Here is a 23,741-nt window from a genome sequence, read left to right as displayed (position 1 = left end):
TCACATGATCTGTGATGTTATCACAGGTCCTTCAGATCTTCCAGTGCATCAGATTCAATTGTATTGCCTCCCTGAGGACAGCAATACAGTTGTATCTAGCAGGCAGGACATTCGGGGCCTGGGACAAATCCTCAGGGGCCCAGGCCCCGAATGTTTTAGCCTAGCAGTGCCCCTGTTGTTAGGTAGCCATAACAAGGGCTCGGGCGGCCTCCTAGGCATTGGCCCACCTGGAATTTTCCCTGTCGGGTCTATGCCCAATCCGCCCCTGACCGTCCTGGATCTGGCAGGACAGTCACAGATTTCGGTGGCGGTCCAGTAACGGCTGAGGTATGTCCCGCTCTCAGCTGTCTCTGCATCCATAATGATGTAGAGACAGTTGCCTGTAATGCCGTCCTCTCCCCTCTTCACCATTCAGCTGCCGGAGCTCCGCAGCATGGACTATGTGGTCAGACATCCCTCTGTTGGGCTGTGTAGGAGGAGTGGTGTAGGCCCCGGAATCAGCCTGTGCGCTACTCCTACACAGAAAAGCAAGCACGATGTGTGCCTTGCTAGGTCACGGTGTCTCCTACCTGGGTACGGCCGGACTCCTGGCTCACTTGCAATAAATTTGAGTGTAGTGATAGTAGGAGTAATAGAGGAACTTTGCAGAATACATGATGTCCAGACCTTTAGATAAAGTTCAAACATTGCTTTATTTGAAATAACTTGCATCCAAACAGTATACAGCTTTGGTCTCTTGGTCCCAGCAGGTTTGGGCAATGATTGGCAGGAATGAGTACTTCTGCTTTAAATGTGGAGCTTGCAGGCTAAACGTCTGCTTGGTAGCTCTGTAACTGTGGCAGGATTAGCTTCTGCACCTATCTGTAGCTTCTGCTGTGTGGGGACAGACTAGCTGAGGAGGGATAGGCTTCTCCTAGGACTCTTGACTCATCTCACAGATGGATTCTCAGGGGATGCTTTCTTCCTGGAACTCTGGAGTTTGGCTGTAGTTTCTGCTTCTTCATCCAGCAGAGCTGAAGGTGCTCAGACTGGGTATATGGCCACATCTCTTGCGGAGACTTGCCCCTACTTTCTTCCCTAAGGAGAGAGTACCACTCGAAACCCTCCTTTCCCCAACAGGGGGTAAACTATATCTAGTTCTGTTTCTTCCCTCCCCTGCTGCAGAAAGAGGGACTCGCCCACCTCTCTCCAGAAGGGGGGCAGAATAGAACAGGAATGTTCCACTCTGAAGTGCCATAACATTAAAACTATCTCTGCCAATGATGTTGCCACCTGCTGATAACCAGGATAAATACATGAACCATTACATTTAACATATTTTTTTATGTATATTTCTGGAGGACATAATGTAACTTATATCAGATGACATTATAAGAGGTGCTTAGAAGATAGTACGATGACGTCATCGCTCCGACTGCACTGGCCTCTGATAGGCTTCAGGCCTAAGTATTGTTGTGATCTTGACATTGCTTCCTTCTCATTGGCCTACAAGCAAGAAGCAGAGAGGAATCGTGTTCAGATGGGAAAAAAATGCAGAATATTCAATATAACGAATATACAGTATAGCACTATATTCTAACTATTCGCGAATTCTCGAAGTGGCGATATTCGCAATAAAAATTTGCTATTCGAATATTCACGATCAACACTATATCTAATATAAAGCCCGACAACCAGGCATGGGATTCCGCCAGTTCCCTCAGGTTCTCCAGATTCGGGTGCTATGTGTGTGTAGTGTATATATGGTGTATTTATGTGTATATACAGTATGTGTACATGTGTAGTGTATATATGGTGTATTTATGTGTGTAGTGTATATACAGTATGTGTACATGTGTAGTGTATTTATGGTGTATTTATGTGTGTAGTGTATATACAGTATGTGTACATGTGTAGTGTATATATGGTGTATTTATGTGTGTAGTGTATATACAGTATGTGTACATGTGTAGTGTATTTATGGTGTATTTATGTGTGTAGTGTATATACAGTATGTGTACATGTGTAGTGTATATATGGTGTATTTATGTGTGTAGTGTATATACAGTATGTGTACATGTGTAGTGTATATATGGTGTATTTATGTGTGTAGTGTATATACAGTATGTGTACATGTGTAGTGTATTTATGGTGTATTTATGTGTGTAGTGTATATACAGTATGTGTACATGTGTAGTGTATATATGGTGTATTTATGTGTGTAGTGTATATACAGTATGTGTACATGTGTAGTGTATTTATGGTGTATTTATGTGTGTAGTGTATATACAGTATGTGTACATGTGTAGTGTATATATGGTGTATTTATGTGTGTGTAGTGTATATATGGTGTATTTATGTGTATATACAGTATGTGTACATGTGTAGTGTATTTATGGTGTATTTATGTGTGTAGTGTATATACAGTATGTGTACATGTGTAGTGTATATATGGTGTATTTATGTGTGTAGTGTATATACAGTATGTGTACATGTGTAGTGTATATATGGTGTATTTATGTGTATGTGTGTGTAGTGTATATACAGTATGTGTAGTGTATATATGGTGTATTTATGCGTGTAGTGTATATACAGTATGTGTACATGTGTAGTGTATTTATGTGTGTAGTGTATATACAGTATGTGTACATGTGTAGTGTAAATATGGTGTATTTATGTGTGTGTAGTGTATATACAGTATGTGTGTGTAGTGTATATATGGTGTATTTATGTGTGTAGTGTATATATGGTGTATTTATGTGTGTAGTGTATATACAGTATGTGTGTGTAGTGTATATATGGTGTATTTATGTGTGTAGTGTATATACAGTATGTGTACATGTGTAGTGTATATATGGTGTATTTATGTGTATGTGTGTGTAGTGTATATACAGTATGTGTACATGTGTAGTGTATATATGGTGTATTTATGTGTGTAGTGTATATACAGTATGTGTACATGTGTAGTGTATTTATGGTGTATTTATGTGTGTAGTGTATATACAGTATGTGTACATGTGTAGTGTATATATGGTGTATTTATGTGTGTAGTGTATATACAGTATGTGTACATGTGTAGTGTATTTATGGTGTATTTATGTGTGTAGTGTATATACAGTATGTGTACATGTGTAGTGTATATATGGTGTATTTATTTGTGTGTAGTGTATATACAGTATGTGTGTAGTGTATATATGGTGTATTTATGTGTATATACAGTATGTGTACATGTGTAGTGTATTTATGGTGTATTTATGTGTGTAGTGTATATACAGTATGTGTACATGTGTAGTGTATATATGGTGTATTTATGTGTATGTGTGTGTAGTGTATATACAGTATGTGTACATGTGTAGTGTATATATGGTGTATTTATGTGTGTATATACAGTATGTGTACATGTGTAGTGTATATATGGTGTATTTATGTGTGTAGTGTATATACAGTATGTGTACATGTGTAGTGTATATATGGTGTATTTATGTGTATGTGTGTGTAGTGTATATACAGTATGTGTACATGTGTAGTGTATATATGGTGTATTTATGTGTGTGGTGTATATACAGTATGTGTACATGTGTAGTGTATTTATGTGTGTAGTGTATATACAGTATGTGTACATGTGTAGTGTAAATATGGTGTATTCATGTGTGTAGTGTATATACAGTATGTGTGTAGTGTATATATGGTGTATTTATGTGTATATACAGTATGTGTACATGTGTAGTGTATTTATGGTGTATTTATGTGTGTAGTGTATATACAGTATGTGTACATGTGTAGTGTATATATGGTGTATTTATGTGTGTAGTGTATATACAGTATGTGTACATGTGTAGTGTATATATGGTGTATTTATGTGTGTAGTGTATATACAGTATGTGTACATGTGTAGTGTATATATGGTGTATTTATGTGTATGTGTGTGTAGTGTATATACAGTATGTGTACATGTGTAGTGTATATATGGTGTATTTGTGTGTAGTGTATATACAGTATGTGTACATGTGTAGTGTATTTATGTGTGTAGTGTATATACAGTATGTGTACATGTGTAGTGTAAATATGGTGTATTTATGTGTGTGTAGTGTATATACAGTATGTGTGTAGTGTATATATGGTGTATTTATGTGTATGTGTGCAGTGTATATACAGTATGTGTGTGTAGTGTATATATGGTGTATTTATGTGTGTAGTGTATATACAGTATGTGTACATGTGTAGTGTATATATGGTGTATTTATGTGTATGTGTGTGTAGTGTATATACAGTATGTGTACATGTGTAGTGTATATATGGTGTATTTATGTGTGTAGTGTATATACAGTATGTGTACATGTGTAGTGTATTTATGGTGTATTTATGTGTGTAGTGTATATACAGTATGTGTACATGTGTAGTGTATATATGGTGTATTTATGTGTGTAGTGTATATACAGTATGTGTACATGTGTAGTGTATTTATGGTGTATTTATGTGTGTAGTGTATATACAGTATGTGTACATGTGTAGTGTATATATGGTGTATTTATGTGTGTGTAGTGTATATATGGTGTATTTATGTGTATATACAGTATGTGTACATGTGTAGTGTATTTATGGTGTATTTATGTGTGTAGTGTATATACAGTATGTGTACATGTGTAGTGTATATATGGTGTATTTATGTGTGTAGTGTATATACAGTATGTGTACATGTGTAGTGTATATGGTGTATTATGTGTATGTGTGTGTAGTGTATATACAGTATGTGTAGTGTATATATGGTGTATTTATGCGTGTAGTGTATATACAGTATGTGTACATGTGTAGTGTATTATGTGTGTAGTGTATATACAGTATGTGTACATGTGTAGTGTAAATATGGTGTATTTATGTGTGTGTAGTGTATATACAGTATGTGTGTGTAGTGTATATATGGTGTATTTATGTGTGTAGTGTATATATGGTGTATTTATGTGTGTAGTGTATATACAGTATGTGTGTGTAGTGTATATATGGTGTATTTATGTGTGTAGTGTATATACAGTATGTGTACATGTGTAGTGTATATATGGTGTATTTATGTGTATGTGTGTGTAGTGTATATACAGTATGTGTACATGTGTAGTGTATATATGGTGTATTTATGTGTGTAGTGTATATACAGTATGTGTACATGTGTAGTGTATTTATGGTGTATTTATGTGTGTAGTGTATATACAGTATGTGTACATGTGTAGTGTATATATGGTGTATTTATGTGTGTAGTGTATATACAGTATGTGTACATGTGTAGTGTATTTATGGTGTATTTATGTGTGTAGTGTATATACAGTATGTGTACATGTGTAGTGTATATATGGTGTATTTATTTGTGTGTAGTGTATATACAGTATGTGTGTAGTGTATATATGGTGTATTTATGTGTATATACAGTATGTGTACATGTGTAGTGTATTTATGGTGTATTTATGTGTGTAGTGTATATACAGTATGTGTACATGTGTAGTGTATATATGGTGTATTTATGTGTATGTGTGTGTAGTGTATATACAGTATGTGTACATGTGTAGTGTATATATGGTGTATTTATGTGTGTATATACAGTATGTGTACATGTGTAGTGTATATATGGTGTATTTATGTGTGTAGTGTATATACAGTATGTGTACATGTGTAGTGTATATATGGTGTATTTATGTGTATGTGTGTGTAGTGTATATACAGTATGTGTACATGTGTAGTGTATATATGGTGTATTTATGTGTGTGGTGTATATACAGTATGTGTACATGTGTAGTGTATTTATGTGTGTAGTGTATATACAGTATGTGTACATGTGTAGTGTAAATATGGTGTATTCATGTGTGTAGTGTATATACAGTATGTGTGTAGTGTATATATGGTGTATTTATGTGTATATACAGTATGTGTACATGTGTAGTGTATTTATGGTGTATTTATGTGTGTAGTGTATATACAGTATGTGTACATGTGTAGTGTATATATGGTGTATTTATGTGTGTAGTGTATATACAGTATGTGTACATGTGTAGTGTATATATGGTGTATTTATGTGTGTAGTGTATATACAGTATGTGTACATGTGTAGTGTATATATGGTGTATTTATGTGTATGTGTGTGTAGTGTATATACAGTATGTGTACATGTGTAGTGTATATATGGTGTATTTGTGTGTAGTGTATATACAGTATGTGTACATGTGTAGTGTATTTATGTGTGTAGTGTATATACAGTATGTGTACATGTGTAGTGTAAATATGGTGTATTTATGTGTGTGTAGTGTATATACAGTATGTGTGTAGTGTATATATGGTGTATTTATGTGTATGTGTGCAGTGTATATACAGTATGTGTGTGTAGTGTATATATGGTGTATTTATGTGTGTAGTGTATATACAGTATGTGTACATGTGTAGTGTATATATGGTGTATTTATGTGTATGTGTGTGTAGTGTATATACAGTATGTGTACATGTGTAGTGTATATATGGTGTATTTATGTGTGTAGTGTATATACAGTATGTGTACATGTGTAGTGTATTTATGGTGTATTTATGTGTGTAGTGTATATACAGTATGTGTACATGTGTAGTGTATATATGGTGTATTTATGTGTGTAGTGTATATACAGTATGTGTACATGTGTAGTGTATTTATGGTGTATTTATGTGTGTAGTGTATATACAGTATGTGTACATGTGTAGTGTATATATGGTGTATTTATGTGTATGTGTGTGTAGTGTATATACAGTATGTGTACATGTGTAGTGTATATATGGTGTATTTATGTGTGTAGTGTATATACAGTATGTGTACATGTGTAGTGTATATATGGTGTATTTATGTGTGTAGTGTATATACAGTATGTGTACATGTGTAGTGTATATATGGTGTATTTATGTGTATGTGTGTGTAGTGTATATACAGTATGTGTACATGTGTAGTGTATATATGGTGTATTTATGTGTGTGTAGTGTATATACAGTATGTGTACATGTGTAGTGTATATATGGTGTATTTATGTGTGTAGTGTATATACAATATGTGTACATGTGTAGTGTATTTATGTGTGTAGTGTATATACAGTATGTGTACATGTGTAGTGTATATATGGTGTATTTATGTGTGTGTAGTGTATATACAGTATGTGTGTAGTGTATATATGGTGTATTTATGTGTATGTGTGTAGTGTATATACAGTATGTGTGTGTAGTGTATATATGGTGTATTTATGTGTATGTGTGTGTAGTGTATATACAGTATGTGTGTGTAGTGTATATATGGTGTATTTATGTGTATGTGTGTGTAGTGTATATACAGTATGTGTGTAGTGTATATATGGTGTATTTATGTGTGTAGTGTATATACAGTATGTGTGTAGTGTATATATGGTGTATTTATGTGTGTGTGTAGTGTATATACAGTATGTGTGTAGTGTATATATGGTGTATTTATGTGTGTAGTGTATATACAGTATGTGTGTAGTGTATATATGGTGTATTTATGTGTGTGTGTGTAGTGTATATACAGTATGTGTGTAGTGTATATATGGTGTATTTATGTGTATGTGTGTGTAGTGTATATACAGTATGTGTGTAGTGTATATATGGTGTATTTATGTGTGTAGTGTATATACAGTATGTGTGTAGTGTATATATGGTGTATTTATGTGTGTGTGTGTAGTGTATATACAGTATGTGTGTAGTGTATATATGGTGTATTTATGTGTATGTGTGTAGTGTATATACAGTATGTGTGTAGTGTATATATGGTGTATTTATGTGTGTGTGTGTAGTGTATATACAGTATGTGTGTAGTGTATATATGGTGTATTTATGTGTATGTGTGTGTAGTGTATATACAGTATGTGTGTAGTGTATATATGGTGTATTTATGTGTGTAGTGTATATACAGTATGTGTGTAGTGTATATATGGTGTATTTATGTGTGTGTGTGTAGTGTATATACAGTATGTGTGTAGTGTATATATGGTGTATTTATGTGTATGTGTGTAGTGTATATACAGTATGTGTGTAGTGTATATATGGTGTATGTACATGTAAACATGTGTCGTGACTCCGCGTGTTCACCGTTGAGTAGGGAGCCTGTTGTTAAAAATTTGAATCCCACCCCTGCTGACAACTATTTTAAAGGAGTATTCCAGTTGTTAGACATTATCCTCTATCCACAGGATAGGGGATTACTATTAGATCAGAAGAGGTCCTACTACTGGGTCCCCCGCATTTACGAGAACGGTGGCCCTGTACCTCCCTGTAAAGAACGGAGCAGCCGGTTGCAGATGTGTGTGGCTGCTCCATTAATTTCTATGGGAGATCCAGAGATCGCAGGGTACAGCGCTAGGACCCCTACCAATCTCATAGTGATGCCCTACTCTATTGATAGGTGATAACTTCAACCAACCAGAATACCCCTTTAAGGAAGGTTTACAGCCAAAAAGTCAGGACACTTGCCAGTTTCCGAAATGTCCAGGCAACACTGTTTATTTGCAGTGCACACCCGAGTTATGAAAACGTACATTTCTCCTTTAGTCTTGGGGTATGATCAGCAACAGAGGGATGATTGTATTTGACTCCATCTGACCTTTTAAGCAGTATCAGCAGGTTGGTGGTCTCCAATCTACTGACAGATTTCCTGGAATAAACTAGGGTATTCATTTCTGAAATAAAAATACAGTGATGTTTTTATGTTTTGCCAAATTACAGGTAAAATTTAAAGCAGAATATATTCATTTCTGTGAAATCCCTTTTTTCTGTGAATTTCAGCTTCTCCAGCTCATAATAAGATTTCTATTTCTGCCGTATGAAGCCAGAAGTCACTGTGACCTGCTATGTGACCAGTGCTGAGAGACATATGGTCCTGTTGTTAGCGGGGAATTAGAGATACTACTATCTCAGCAGGAGGGAGAAAGTGATATTGAGCTGCTTTTTTTTTTTTTTTTTTTGCAAAGAAAGGGAAGAAGCCTCCATATTGTTCTCTGTTTTGTTTGTGCCGTTACAGTTTCATCGGCCAAGATCAGTTTTCCATGCATTGTAACCGTCTCCTTTATCGACCTGGAGATAGTATGTCATTTTTTATCATGTAAGCTAATAGGTTCTATACTGGGAGAGTCTAACGCTAATAATCTGCAGAGTACTGCGCAGTCAGTAGTGCAAGACCCAAAGACATTAGAAGGTAGATGTCTAGAAAGTCAAGTTTATGCAACTTTTAGATGAGGTTTAATACAAAATGTTCATGAGCTCATGCACACGACTGTATTTATCCTCCGTTTTTAAAATGAATGGCACAATGAACCGCACAATTCAACGGCGTTATTCACTTATCCGTTTTTAGGACCAGGTCCATTTATAACATAGCCTTGAAAGTTATGCCGTATATTACTGGTGAATCCTGTATTCCTGATGTGCACAACGTTAGCACGTACCAAAAGCGGTCCAAGGATGGAGAACCCACGACAGGGTTATTGGTGGCCAAGACTCATTCATGTGCATGGGGAGTAAAGATGAGCCCATTTGGTCTGATCCCACCGAAGAGCTTCTGTAGCAGAAAAGTAAGAGTCTCTTAACGGGTCATTTATGACGCTGAAATACATCTATTTTAGGCGTATTTCTGCGATTTCTCCCCGCTCACACCAGGTCTAAAAAAGTGGACGTGGCGTGGGCAGGGATGGGCCGGTAGGCCCACCTCATTTTCCATTTTCTACTCCTGTTTCAGGCATAGAAGATGGTCTATGTGTAAGACAGCAGCGAAGCAGTCTTACATCTAGAAGCAACGGTGGATATGCTGAAGTTATGTAGAGGCTTTCTAACTTCGGCGGATCCACCGCCAGCACAGGGGTTTATTAAGACCGGTGTCTAAAACGCCGGTCTTAATAAGTGTGCCCCTTAGTTTTCATAAAACTTTTGAAATGTCATAGCAACATATCAAAGGTTTTGATCAGTGGGGGTCTGAGTGCTGAGACCCCCATGATAGCTAGAAAGAAGCGAGAGAAGAGCTCGCATATCGCGCTCTCTTGCCTCATTGCAGGAGACAGAATCGGGCCCATAGACTTTCTATCGAGTCCATCTCGCTTCCTCTCCTGCAGTGAAGAGAGCGGGGTAAGTGAGCGCTTCTCTCTCCTCATTCTAGAGATCCGTCGGGATCTCAGCAACCAGACCCCCTGCCGATAAGAACCTTTCATGTGTCACTATGACATTTCAAAAGTTTTATGAAAACTCACTGACCCTTTAACTTTTTCAGCATTTTCTGCTACAGTAGCTGTGCAGGAGTGGAAGCCAATGGGCCCGATCTCCTGCAGTGAGGAGAGACAGTGTGATATGCAAGCACTTCTCTCTCCTCGATCGGTGGGGTGTCCACACATAAGCCCCCACTGACCAAATCCCTTTGATATGTCTCAAAAGTGTAATGAATAGTCAGTGACCCTTTATTGCCATGACAGATGATGCCAGAATACACCGTGCATGGCAGCAAGCGACGTATAGGCCTGCGTAAGCGCTCAGTGGCTTGATGTGATGGCAGGTGGTCTTCATGTTGCGGTGAACAGTGTAGACCTATTCTGCCTTGTGTCAGGTATAGGCTCTCTGTCAGGTTGAGGGGATATGGAGCTTTTATTGGTACTGAAGGTAAACATGTGATTTCTATCTGAGAGCCCATTCGTGGGTTTCGTATCTCTTATCCAGTTCGAAAGCAAATGCTATAAAGTTTGGACAAGGAAGAGTTAAACAGAAGCCATTACTCCCCTCCTCTCCTTTTTCCTCTCGCCTGCGTTGCTGATGCTGCTATTGCTTTCCCCATCTTTGCTCCTGTATTTCGCGCGTAGACCGACTGCTCATCCTGCTTCCCCTACAGGAGACGTTTTCCATGAAATTCATGTGTCTGCAGGGGATGAGGACTCACAATATTCCTTTTTCCTGAGGAGCGTAACGATCCTGCCGTCTCCCCTCCCCCTATTCTTGCTTGCTTTTTCATTGTGCTGTCTGAGCAGGCAAGCATCATCACCCGGTGTGCTACAGCCATTTGCATTCAGCCAGTGAACGTGCTGAGAGCTCGAGGGATTGACCGCACTAATCACGGCGACTGAGGTGAAGAGGGAAGGAGGACAGCAATGGATTCTGTCCTGTGAAGAGGATGACTATGGCCGTTTGCATTGTGTAAACAAGACGTGCCATTCCTGCTTTTCTTGTGGCATCAACCTTGCGCTGCACGACACTGGACTGTGGATGGCGAAGGACTGACTGACGTCGTTCTCCGCTGTCATCCCCAAGACTGGATACAAGGACTGGCAGCAGGTCTCTGCTTTGCTCCTCACTGCAGGGTCCTGTCTTGCTCTGGGCCAGGCACTGCTGTTTGGGCAGTGCAGGAGGCTGGGAGCCGACCTGCAGCCTGCTGAGGATGGGAGGGACTGAGTCAGCACTGCAGCAGGGACAGGCCACAAGCCTGGCAAGTGAACCCTCTGAAAATATGTGAGTAGCTGTTCATTTCCTTAGTATTGGTATTCCCGAGATCACGATTCATGTGACCCACCTGATCATACATGTGCATTCTGCACTTTGTGACATGCCACCCTGTCCTTTACCTACAAAATATGACATTCATCAGGTATTGTTACGTTAACCCTTCACCCAATAACCATTAATCCATAAATCCTTGTTGCTTTGCTTCTCTATGCTTTGACATCTCTGGTGCTGGTTATCCTCTTGGACTAAGACAAACCTGTGCGCTGCACTTAGTCCCCAGAGACTGTAATGAACTCAGGAGTCGGACCCTATAAAAAAAAAAATGTGTAAATCGTCCAAAAACGTAAAAATAATATGACTGCATTAATGATCAAAATGCTTATCCATGAGAAGTCTGATGGTAGGACACCATACGTGAACACGTCCTAGATACGTGGGGTCAGATATTGTTGAGATAACACCATACACATACAAATTTTATTACTAAGGTAGATAACCTTAGTAATAACCATTTTCTACTCCAAAAATGTAATCTTTCCTTCATCATAGACCTAGCATTGCACGAAGATAGAAATTAACCATATTCAACTCAAGAGACCTGATGTTTCCTTCATCATACACCTAGAACTAGATGAAGATAGACATTAACCATTTTCTACTCAAGAGACCTGATCTTTCCTTCATCATACACCTAGAACTAGATGAAGATAGACATTAACCATTTTCTACTCAAGAGACCTGATCTTTCCTTCATCATAGACCTAGAACTGCACGAAGATAGACATTAAGCATTTCTACTCAAGAGACATGATCTTTCCTTTATCATAGACCTAGAACTACACGAAGATAGACATTAAGCATTTCTACTCAAGAGACCTGATCTTTCCTTCATCATACACCTAGAACAACACGAAGATAGACATTATAACTTAAGTGGTCAGCTCTAAGCACCTGTCTGCTTTCCTGTCTAGAATAAATGATTCACGTCATGTTCCTCGCTGTTTGCCACATTTCACTGTATTACTTCCTCTGGTTGACCTAAACCCTGGCTTCTATAGAATTTCCAAAAAAACAAACCTACAGCTGCTACGCCTGAGACCGACTGGTGCCTGTCACCATCTATTACCCAGTGAATCTTAGCTTAGCTGCTGTTTACGTCCATTGTCAAAATGATTTCTCGTCCATGAAAACACCTATTCTGTTTTAGTGCAAGACTCCATGGAAAATGTCTCTAATAAGCATCAAGCAGCTGCCCCAGGCGGCATTGCGCCATTGAAGCTTTGCTGTGTCCTCATTTATTTTGCCACGTTCATTATGTGCCAGTACAACTCGCTCCCTGCTATTCTACCTCACAATCCTTTCAACCAAAATTAGCCTTTTGAGGGACATCAGGCAGTCTTCCTGTCATGTTCAGGAATGTGTCTCATCGTCGCCTGGTCATGGCAAAGGACGGCAGCATACGTCCCCTTTAGCATGTGGAGTGGGTGAAAATTTTAACATCTATGATTTTTATTTTATTTTTTTAGCATCTGCCAACATATTCACAATTTTAGGCAGTGAGAAGCAGAGGAGAAAGAACAAAAGCCATACAAATATAGGGTGAACACAAAGCGAACGAAACGTGTGCAGACGGTGGAATAAAACATGGCTCCATCACAGGCAGCAGTGTTTACCCCTGTGTGACGTTGCCACATATAGCAGAATTTTTATTATTTCTACATGTATTATTTTACGGTGTGGTCTAAATTTAGGGATCTTCTCATGATCTTCCATTTTCCATATCATATGTGACTGAGAAGATGCATTACCAACCAGTTTTAGCATTTGGGTGTTTGATCCTCAGATATGTCACACGAATCCTTAGGTATTTTTGGTACCAGTTATTTGTGCTTTGGATACAGACATTTGTCATAGAGTATGAACACCTATTTGGGCAATATTTTATGATCATATTTTATTCAATTGGTTTTTATTAAACGTTTTCAGCTGTTTTTGTCCTACAGGGTTAAGTTTCAGTGTATCTGCAGACCCATTTGGTTTTAGGCTAGGTCTACACGACGACATGTGTCGCTCGACAATAAGTCGCGTGACACATAGGGCACAACTACACTGCAACATTTGTAGCATAACAAATGTCGTCATGTAGACCTAGCCTTATACTTGGTTTGATAAGAATTTTGCTATACCCAGTGTTTATGAGCTGTCAGATGTTTAGAGATAAGCCGTGAGAACAGCAGCATAACTACAGTGCCTTGCAAAAGTATTCACCCCCTTTACTTTTTTCGTATATTGGTACATTACAGCCTTAAGTTCAATGTTTTGTTAATCTGAATCTTATGTGATGGATCAGAACACAATAGTCTAACTTGGTGAAATGAAATGAGAAAAATATATAAATAAAAATATTGTTCAGAAATAGAAAACAGAAAATTGTCATGTGCGTATGTATTAACCCCCTTTGTTAGGAAGCCCATAAAAAGCTCTGGTGCAACCAATTACTTTCAGAAGTCACATCATTAGTGAAATGATGTCCACCTGTGTGCAATCTAAGTGTCACATGATCTGTCATTACATATACACACCTTTTTTGAAAGGCCCCAGAGGCTGCAACACCTAAGCAAGAGGCATCACCAACCAAACACTGCCATGAAGACCAAGGAACTCTCCAAACAAGTAAGGGACAATGTTGTTGAGAAGTACAAGTCAGGGTTAGGTTATAAAAAAAATATCCAAATCTTTGATGATCCCCAGGAGCACCATCAAATCTATCATAACCAAATGGAAAGAACATGTCACAACAGCAAACCTGCCAAGAGACGGCCGCCCACCAAAACTCATGGAACGGGCAAGGAGGGCATTAATCAGAGAGGCAGCACAGGGTCCTAAGGTAACCCTGGAGGAGCTGCAGAGTTCTACAGCAGAGACTGGGGTATCTGTACATAGGACGACAATAAGCCGTACGCTCCATAGAGTTGGGTTTTATGGCAGAGTGGCCAGAAGAAAGCCATTACTTTCAGCAAAAAACAAAAAGGCACATTGTGAGTTTGCAAAAAGGTATGTGGGAGACTCCCAAAATGTATGGAGGAAGGTGCTCTGGTTTGATGAGACTAAGGCCTTATGCACATGACCGTTGTTGTGGTCCGTATCCGAGCCGCAGTTTTTGCGGCTCGGATGTGGACCAATTCACTTCAATGGGGCCGCAAAAGATGCGGACAGCACTCCGTGTGCTGTCCGCATCCATTGCTCTGTTCCGTGGCCCCGCAAAAAAATATAGCATGTCCTATTCTTGTCCGTTTTGCAGACCAAAATAGGCATTTCTACAATGGGCCGCCTGTTCCGTTTCACAAATTGCGGAAGGCACACGGGCGGCTTCCGTTTCTTTGCGCATCCGTGGTTTGCGGACCGCAAAAAACGGAACGGTCGTGTGCATGAGGCCTAAAATTGAACTTTATGTCCATTAAAGAAAACGCTATGTCTGGCGCAAACCCAACCCATCATATCACCCAAAGAACACTCACAGTAAAACATGGTGGTGGCAGCATCATGCTGTGGGGATGGGACTGAGAAACTGGTCAGAGTTGAGGGAAAGATGGACGGTGCTAAATACAGAGATAAAGCTGGAGCAGTTTTACAAGGAGGAATGGGCAGAAATCCCAGTGGTAAGATGTGGCAAGCTCATAGAGACTTATCCAAGGCGACTTGGAGCTGTGATTGCCGCAAAAGGTGGCTCTACAAAGTATTCACTTTAGGGGGGTGAATAGTTATGCACATTGACTTTTTCTGTTATTTTGTCCTATTTGTTGTTTGCCTCACAATAAAAAATAAATAAAAAATTCATAGTTGTGGGCATGTTCTGCAAATTAAATGATGCAAATCCTCCAACAATCCATGTTAATTTCAGGTTGTGAGGCACCAAAATACGAAAAAAGTAAAGGGGGTAAATACTTTTTCAAGGCACTGTAAGTGTAAAACGTCTTCAGATAGACTGAAAGGACCTATGACACTGGCTGACCTGTTACATGTGCGCTTGGCCGCTGAAGACATATGTGTTGGTCCCATGTTCAGATGTGCCTGCATTACTGAGAAAAATGAACTTTTAATGAGCCTCTAGGAGCAACGGGGGCGTTGCCGTTACTCCTAGAGATTCTGCCCTCTCTGCCACTCCCATGCCTTCTGCACTTTGATTGACTTTAGGAGAAGTCAGGACCAGGTGTGTTCACGTTTACACTGCCCGGTCCTGTCAAAGTGCAGAGGCTGCAGAAGTTTCAGAAACACCAAAGCCTCCAGGTGTAATGGCAACGCCCCCGTTGCTCTTAGAAGCTCATTTGCATATATTAAAACATCCTTTTTCTCAGCAATGCGGACACATATGAACATGGGACCAACACAGATGCCTTCAGCTGCCAAGCGCACATGTACCAGGTCAGCCAGTGTCATAGGTACAAATTTGCTGACAGAGGCCCTTGAAACTCAGCCCTGTAGGACAAAAACTGCAGAACATTTTTAACACAATTGAAATTTTTTATTAATTTTTTTGCCCCAAAAGATTAAAATGCAATCATAAAATAATTGCCCCTGAGGTATTCATGGCCATTAAGGCTATGTTCACCTTGCATTTTTGGTTACTGTTTAACCACATACTCCGGGCCAATGTAAATGTACTATATTTAACTGAACTGGACGGGATGGACTTCTATAGCCTGCTACGCTGGTCCAGACACTCTTTTTGCAGTATACTAACGTATACCTCCCTCTGTCTGACTAATCGGTCCCCATTGACGTGTTTACCGTTTTCAGGCTGAAAGCAGAATAGCATGTATTTGCAAGAATTTTATAGACTTAAAAGCTATTCCAACCACTTCCCTTAGTATAAGCTGCATATGGTTAACAGAACTCCCATGCCGATCAATCTCTTGGCCTCCATCAGGGTTTGACTGCTCGGCCACAAGGATGATGCGTTGAACTCAACATGTGACTGATCAGGATCCTGATCAGTCTGAAAAATTCCTGATCAGTCAGAAAACATGACATGCGTTTGCATACAGTTCAGGCAATGGAACTGCCTGCCGGAATCAAACAACGCAAGTGTGAAAGTACCCTAACAGTTTGTATTAAAGGTCCAGATGGGGGCTTACCAGTTGGGGGGGTGTCCTTTCACAGTCTGACAGTGGCCAATCACTGCTGCGATAGCCAAGCTGTGCAGGGACACACTCCCAGCTGGTAACACCCATATGTACCTTCACTGCAGACTGCAAGTAATTAATTCTTGACTTTTAAAAGGAATAATAAAGGATTGGCACATCAGAATTATCATTACATAATAGAGGGGCCTGTTCCAGGGTAATTAGTTGTAAGAAACTGCAAAGGGCTCTCCTGGAACATATAAGGACCTGTTGCAGAAGTTTAGGCAGCCCCTGAAAGCAACCTCATTTTTATCTTTGCCCCCCCCCCCCCCCCCCCCCCATTCCTTTACATAGACCACTGTGCACATGTAAACTATAGTCCTGCATATGGCTGTCCTGTACTCTGGGAGTGATCTTGATGAATTGCAGATAGTAAAGCCTATACAGCAGTTTCTTGTACGATACTTTACGGGACGATAACTTTTACTGGACAAGGTTTCAATAACTATTCGTTTTTTGGATCAATGTCTATGATGTGCTGTCGTACATTGTTCGTAGTCTGTCTCTTATTGCACTCTCTGTCTCCCACATCACCCACCTCCCGGCCGTTTTCCTTTCCTTTGATATCCCAGCTGCTGTTCCAGGCATGCCTTTTATCATTTTCATTCAAAGCAAGGGACTGCTTTATCCCTTCAGGGTGTGTAATCCGACTCTGCTTAAAGGGTTAATCCAGTTTTTTGTACTCATTTATTTATATAATAGGAAATCATACAATTTTCTAATATACTTGTTTTTAAAATTCTGCATACATACCTTCCTTATATCTGGCAGTTGACCTCTATATGCAGTAGAATGGTATAGTCCATGTATCAGTCCTATGTAATGTGTCCATGGCCTAACTGAAATATGGTATCAGTCATGTGACACCCTACATATCATGTAATTTCTGCCATTCAATAAGGAACAGTGTTAGATGAAATACATGTGCTGGGCCGGCACACAGAACACATCCATGTGGTAATTAAATAGAACTAGTGTTGGAATAATGATTGTTATTGTGGTTATTACAGTAAATACATGACTTTGTCTATTTACGTGTCAGCCTGTCTCTAGGTGCTTTGTAAAATGGCCACCTGTCTCTAGGTGATGTTGTCATAATAAAGGGAATGTTTCCTGCCGTTTTATTTTTTTATATGTTTTATTTTTCAAAAAAGAAGTAGATATCAACAATCTTCCATTTCAATATCACCCGACAACAAAGTGGAAATACAATAATGAAATCATATCATTTTATACTTAATTTCCCCCCCACCCCCACCCCCAATGTTTCCTGCTGTTTAAATCACTTTCTTTTATATATTTAACATATTTTTAGAGCATTTTTTATGATGTTTTAGATTTTTCATGTATTCCATATATTTAAACAAAAAGGATAAAATCCTGGCCACTATGTCTAATAATTGGTGCCACTTCTTGGTTTATGCAGATCACTTTACTGCAGTTACTAGCTTATCTGTCATTCTAATTCTGCCTGTAATGATATCACCTCTGTGTATAGATAAGACAGGATCCAGCATTCACAGCAGGTGATTGTCAAAGCTTATCTATTCTTCCCTTGTACAATGACCTCTGCACAGGGCACAGAGCATGCTGAGAAAACTCTCCCGTGGAAGTCAATGAGGTCCCGTCCAGACCATTGTGTCTATGGCCCACTGCGTATGTTCTTCTGTTTAATACCCTACTATCCACCAGTCAGTTAACTGAAAGCCAGGTCTCGTGATACTTGTAAGGGTCACATGACGGCTCACATGCCTAGCGCCATGTTTAGTCCTATCCAGCTCTCCTATGGATGCATTTTACAGGATTAAAATGGGGCGTACCATTTTTCTTTCTTTAGGGAGAGGCTACTGAATGGATATAATAAAGGTCTGTGAGCAGAATTTTAAGTAGATATATAGGTACTGTATATTACAAAATTCTTTAACATTCTTTTCTCTAAATAAATATAATAATTAAAACAGGAATACCCTTTAATTTGTATTCTAAATGTACGTTTATTAATGGTAAAATAATGTGTTATCCAAGATTATATCTTGAATATTTTATCTAACAGGTGTCTGTGTTCCTATCTAACAGGTGTGTTTTTCCTGTCTCCTGCTGCTACGTCTGTGTGTATGTCCAAACTTCTTTATATTATATTCATCTTTGGGGTTGTTTCTTTATTGTACTAAACAAAATCCCCCAAATTTGGTTGGAGTCCTGTTTTTTTTGCAGATGCAGAGTTTCAAATCCCCTACAGAGACATTAAAGCATAATGTTCTGTCTGCTTTAGTCCTCACTAGAGAAACATTAGTCACTTTCGGTATACTGCCTTATCATTGAATGCCATGTGTATAACTAACTGTACACAGTTCCTCCTGTGCTCCCTCTAGTGATGACTTCATGCAGACAGAATCCCATTAGCTGCCTCTCGGAGTAGGGAATTTGTAGTATCATAAATACAGTATATGATACAGTACAATAAAATATATGTCCTTTGGTACGTTTCTTCCGAGATAAGGGGCACAAGATGACCTGTTTTAAAAAAAAAACAAATGAAAAAAACTAACACAAAAAGAGTTTTGTTCCAAAGCTAGTCATCTTGCACCACTCATCTCAGGATGTGTCGTACCAGGAGGAAAGCTATGGAAGGACACATCTCCATGGAGCTGGGAGCACTAACAAGGAGCGTTCAGAGATTTATCAGCACAAAGTTTAGAAACTGTTTAGACTGAAAGAAACTAAAACGGTATCCAAGGGTAGACATTCACCTTAACGATGACCATTCCCATCACAGACAATGGGGACATATCGCTAGGATATTTTCGGCGGCCCCATAGAAATGAATGGAGGGCGGCTGCGCATGCGCAGTGCTCTCTCCTTCACTTTCGGGACTCCGTTCTCAATATAGGTGTAGGTCCCACCGCTATAAGACAATGGGGGCATATCCTAGCAATATTTAAAGGAACTGTCCTGTGCTATTTAACATTTAAAAGGGATGTTCCACAACTAAAGGGGTTGTCTGTTGGGCAAAAAAAATAAAAGAAGTATTACTTACCCATTTATTCCCCTGCTGTTACAGTGTGGCTGCTATGTTCCTCCCCATCATTCCCTGATGTGCCTGCATAACCATGTGACCGATGCAGCCATGCACTGGCTTCAGTGGTATATGGTATGAAACCGAGTAAACAGAGACTGACGCTGGAATGGCAAGAGAATACATTTATGATTCTTCTTTTATCGTATTCCCCTGCCCTTGACAATTTTACCCAACTTGGACAACCCCTTTAAATATTACATTTCTTTATTAGATTAAGCAAAATATAGAGGGGGGGGGGGGCGTTTATTGAGAACAACGTTTCATGAGCTGGTCTTAATCTATACCCCATGGGCATCAGGTCTGCCACAATTATTAAGAGGAACAGGTCTCTCAATAATTTTGGCACACCTGTGTAGGTCCGTGTGCCAGAACTTAAATTTACAACAACAGGGGGGCTGGTATAGATTGCAGGTATAATCTGCGCCAGTTTCTCGGAGTAGATTATAATAAATGTGTTGGGCTGGCTATTTCTGCCCACGTGACTTTTTGATGTTAGAATTGGGATAGCGTAATGATAAATGCCTCCCCCTTTTTAATCCAGTCTAGATATTGGGTAGACATTCTGAGAAGGAAGGAAAAATGCACCTGGGGTTGGGCATATAGAGAGAAACCTGTGAATCAAGCCAAATTGAGCAGAGAGAAGCTGGAAGAGAGCCACCCAGCAGAGTCAGCAGGCTCTTCTCCCTTTGCCAAACTCATTCTTAGGTTTCATAATCAATATGGAGCCTGTCAGTATTTGATGCTGACTGTTGTTAGGACAACATGAATCTACTGACAGGTTCCCTTTGAACTTTATTTACATCCAGAGCATTGGTGGACATCAATGTGTGAAAACTCACATGTATGGGCTCCTTGATTGTACATAGGGTATGTCCACCCAATACATATTTGTGATAATACAGAAGCTAACCTGACTGAAACTCATTTCTGATGTCATAGAAGCTGACAGTCCATTTTTACTGACTGGAATTCAATTGTGACGCTTTACCTCACGCAGACTGTGATGTCACAACAGCTTACCTGACTGAAACCCACTTGTGAGGTCACAGCATCTTACTTGACTTTTGATGTCACAACAGCTTACCTGACTGAAACCCACTTGTGATGTCACAACAGCTTACCTGACTATAAACCACTTGTGATGTCACAACAGCTTACCTGACTGTAACCCACTTGTGTTGTGACCTCACAAGTGGGTTTCAGTTATGTAAGCCTCCTTTCACATCACCGTTCCTCCTTTCCGTTCTCCAGCTCTGTTGAGGACCCCATTATAGTCTATGGGATCTTAAGGCTCCGTTACGCTCAGTTAGGTCTCAGTTATCTGCAGAATCCATCCTTTCCGCTCCCGTGCTCCTTAACGGAACCGGAGAACGGAAAAGAGAAACGGTGATGTGAAAGGAGCCTTACATAACTGAAACCCACTTGTGAGGTCACAGCATCTTACCTGACTTTTGATGTCACAATACCTTACCTGACTGAAACCCACTTGTGATGTCACAGTGGCTTACAAACAGAACCCCAACTATGATGTCACAACAGCTTACCTGAGAGAACTCCACTTATTATGTCATAGCAGCTTAACCGACTGAAACCCACTTGTGATGTCACAACAGCTTACATTGACTAAAACCTACATTTGATGTCACCTCAGCTTACTTGACTGAAGCCCACTTGTGATGTCACAGAAGCTTACATGACGGAAGCCCACTTGTGATGTCACATTATCCTATTGAAACCCATCCAATGATGTCTCAACAAACTGCCTGGCAGAAACAAATTTGTGATGTCATAACTGCTTACCTTAACTGCTTAGTAACTCTGTGCACCCTTGGTCCTTTTACTTTCTCTGCCGGACTCTCCCTCTCCTTCTTGGTTTACAGGGGCAGGTACTTTTTCTCCAGAATGAAGCAATGGATTGCACAAGATATAATGCTTGGCTGAACGTGAATTTCCTTGTGACAGACTCCATTTAAGGAGTTTAAAAAAAAAAATCATAAACTGTCAGAAATAACAAAGAAGCTATACTTATCTCCCCTGATCCCCACCACTGCTGTGGTCCCCGCTGCTCTCCACTTCCTGTGCTGGTTTGACGACCCATGAAAAGCCTGCTCAGCCAAACATTAGCTTTAGTGGTGACCCACCTCAGTCTGTGACAGGCTGAACTGACTTTTTCTGGCATTTCCAGTGTTTCATACCAGGACAGGAAGTGGATAGCAGTATCAGAACAGCATTGGTGGAGGATCGATGGAGGTGAGTAAGGCTTCTTTGTTAGGTATAACAGTTTCTAACCATTTTTTAAATAAGATTTTCCCTCAAAACCCATTTAACATGTTGGCAGACAGGGATTTCATGCTGTAAGAAATGGTGAAGCTAGGTGTCACGGAAGGTGTACAAAAAACTAGAAGACACAAAATGAAGATCCGACTGACTGGATCCAAAACTAAGGAACCAAAGGGAAAGCCCTGCAACAGACCTGGCTCTCTCCCTAACTGCTCAGCCTATGCAAAAATCTCAATGGTAGATGATCGCATATCCTCGTTCCTTGACTGTATAACACCTGAACACCCTATAATAGTGAGGGGACACGACCACCGGCTCCCTACACTTGATACGGAGGGAGTCAGGGTCACCTGGGATCCAGCAAACAGGAAAACACAAATGAATGAACAAAACTTATCTGTAGAAGACTCAGTAGTAGCATCCAGCATGCACACACTCCAGGAAGTTGTATAAACCGCAAAGTGATGCAGTATGGGAAGGGATTTAAAGGGATGCAATCAGTGCAACTACATGACAGCTGAGAGAGGCTAACGAGATGAGAAAACGAAAGCAAAACAAAAGGAACCTCAAGCAGGAGGTTCTGAAGAATGTCTGACAGAGCTTCTCAGATGTCTGGTGGTGACACTAGGAGCCTGACATTTTCTTTGATGATTGTCACTTTGCTTACACAATGGTTAATGACGTGGGATGTATTGCTCCTCATCTTGTACTCTATGAATGTAGGTCTTTGGACCATGAAAATGCATTTAGTAATTCTTCAATGCTGATTACAAACATTTATGCAGGCAAAGCCACAAAGTGGACTTAGTCCTTGCATGTCTATGACTATCACTAACCACTATGACTAATATTCTTCTGCCGGGGGTTTACACAAAAAATTTGTGTTACCAGCTGCCTGTTAACTACATATTGTAATAAAGATGGGTCTTATCTAGAGGATGCATATTCTGTAAGCAATGGCAGTGCTGTACAGTGCAGTGTTATCTCTGCTACGATTATAATGAATGAGACAGTCACTGACATTTTGAATTATCTATATATATATACACAGGGGTGTTTGAAAGTTTGTTAACCTTTTCAGAATTTTTTATATTTCTGTAAAAATATGACCTAAAACTACATCAGATTTTCACACAAGTCCGACAAAATGATAAAGATAACCAAATTAAGCAAATGAGTCAATAATATTAGACCTGGTAATTTATTTATCCAATATCACGTCACGTCTAGCAAAAATATGTGAACTTTTAGTATTACCAGATCATTTGAAGAGTAAATTAGAGCCAGGTGTTTTCAATAAATGGGATGAACTTTCAATGGCCTTTCTCACATTAGCTAATGTTAATGTTCATGAGTCCACCATCAGGAGTACACTGAAAAACAATAGAGTGTGTGGCAGGATTGCAAGGAGAAGACGCCGCTCTCCAAAAAGAACATTGCTGCCCGTCTGCAGTTTATTAAAGATCACTTGGACAAGTCAGAAGGCTATTGGACTGATGTTTTGTGGACAGATGAGACCAAAAGGGAACTTTTTGGTTTAAATGAGAAGAGTTATGTTTGGAGAAAGGAAAACTGCATTCCTGCATAAAAACCTCTTACCATCTGTGAAACATGGTAGTGGCAGTATCATGGTTTAGGCATGTTTTGCTGCATTTGGGCCAGGATGGCTTGCCATCATTGATGAAACAATTATTCTACCAGCAAATTCTAAAGGTCAAGAGATTGTGGGTAATGAAGCA

The 23,741-nt window shown here is 39.6% G+C and overlaps 1 protein-coding gene and 1 long non-coding RNA gene across 6 annotated transcripts in view; one reads left to right on the top strand and one right to left on the bottom strand.

Annotated features, from left to right (window-relative positions):
• TACC2 (transforming acidic coiled-coil containing protein 2) overlaps positions 1 to 23,741 on the top strand; it is a 181,918-nt gene that overhangs the window by 104,605 nt on the left and 53,572 nt on the right. The window lies entirely within an intron of this gene.
• Positions 920 to 21,964, bottom strand: LOC122940316. The gene is made up of 4 exons (XR_006390264.1): positions 21,523 to 21,964; positions 19,681 to 19,823; positions 8,523 to 8,663; positions 920 to 1,485 (listed from the first exon to the last, which is right to left on the bottom strand). It is a non-coding gene; the product is annotated as an uncharacterized LOC122940316 (long non-coding RNA).

This window comes from Bufo gargarizans, chromosome 6 (genome assembly GCF_014858855.1).
Source record: "Bufo gargarizans isolate SCDJY-AF-19 chromosome 6, ASM1485885v1, whole genome shotgun sequence".
NCBI lineage: Eukaryota > Metazoa > Chordata > Amphibia > Anura > Bufonidae > Bufo > Bufo gargarizans.
Note: the sequence above shows the minus strand (reverse complement) of the source record. Positions and strands in the feature narration are given on the sequence as shown.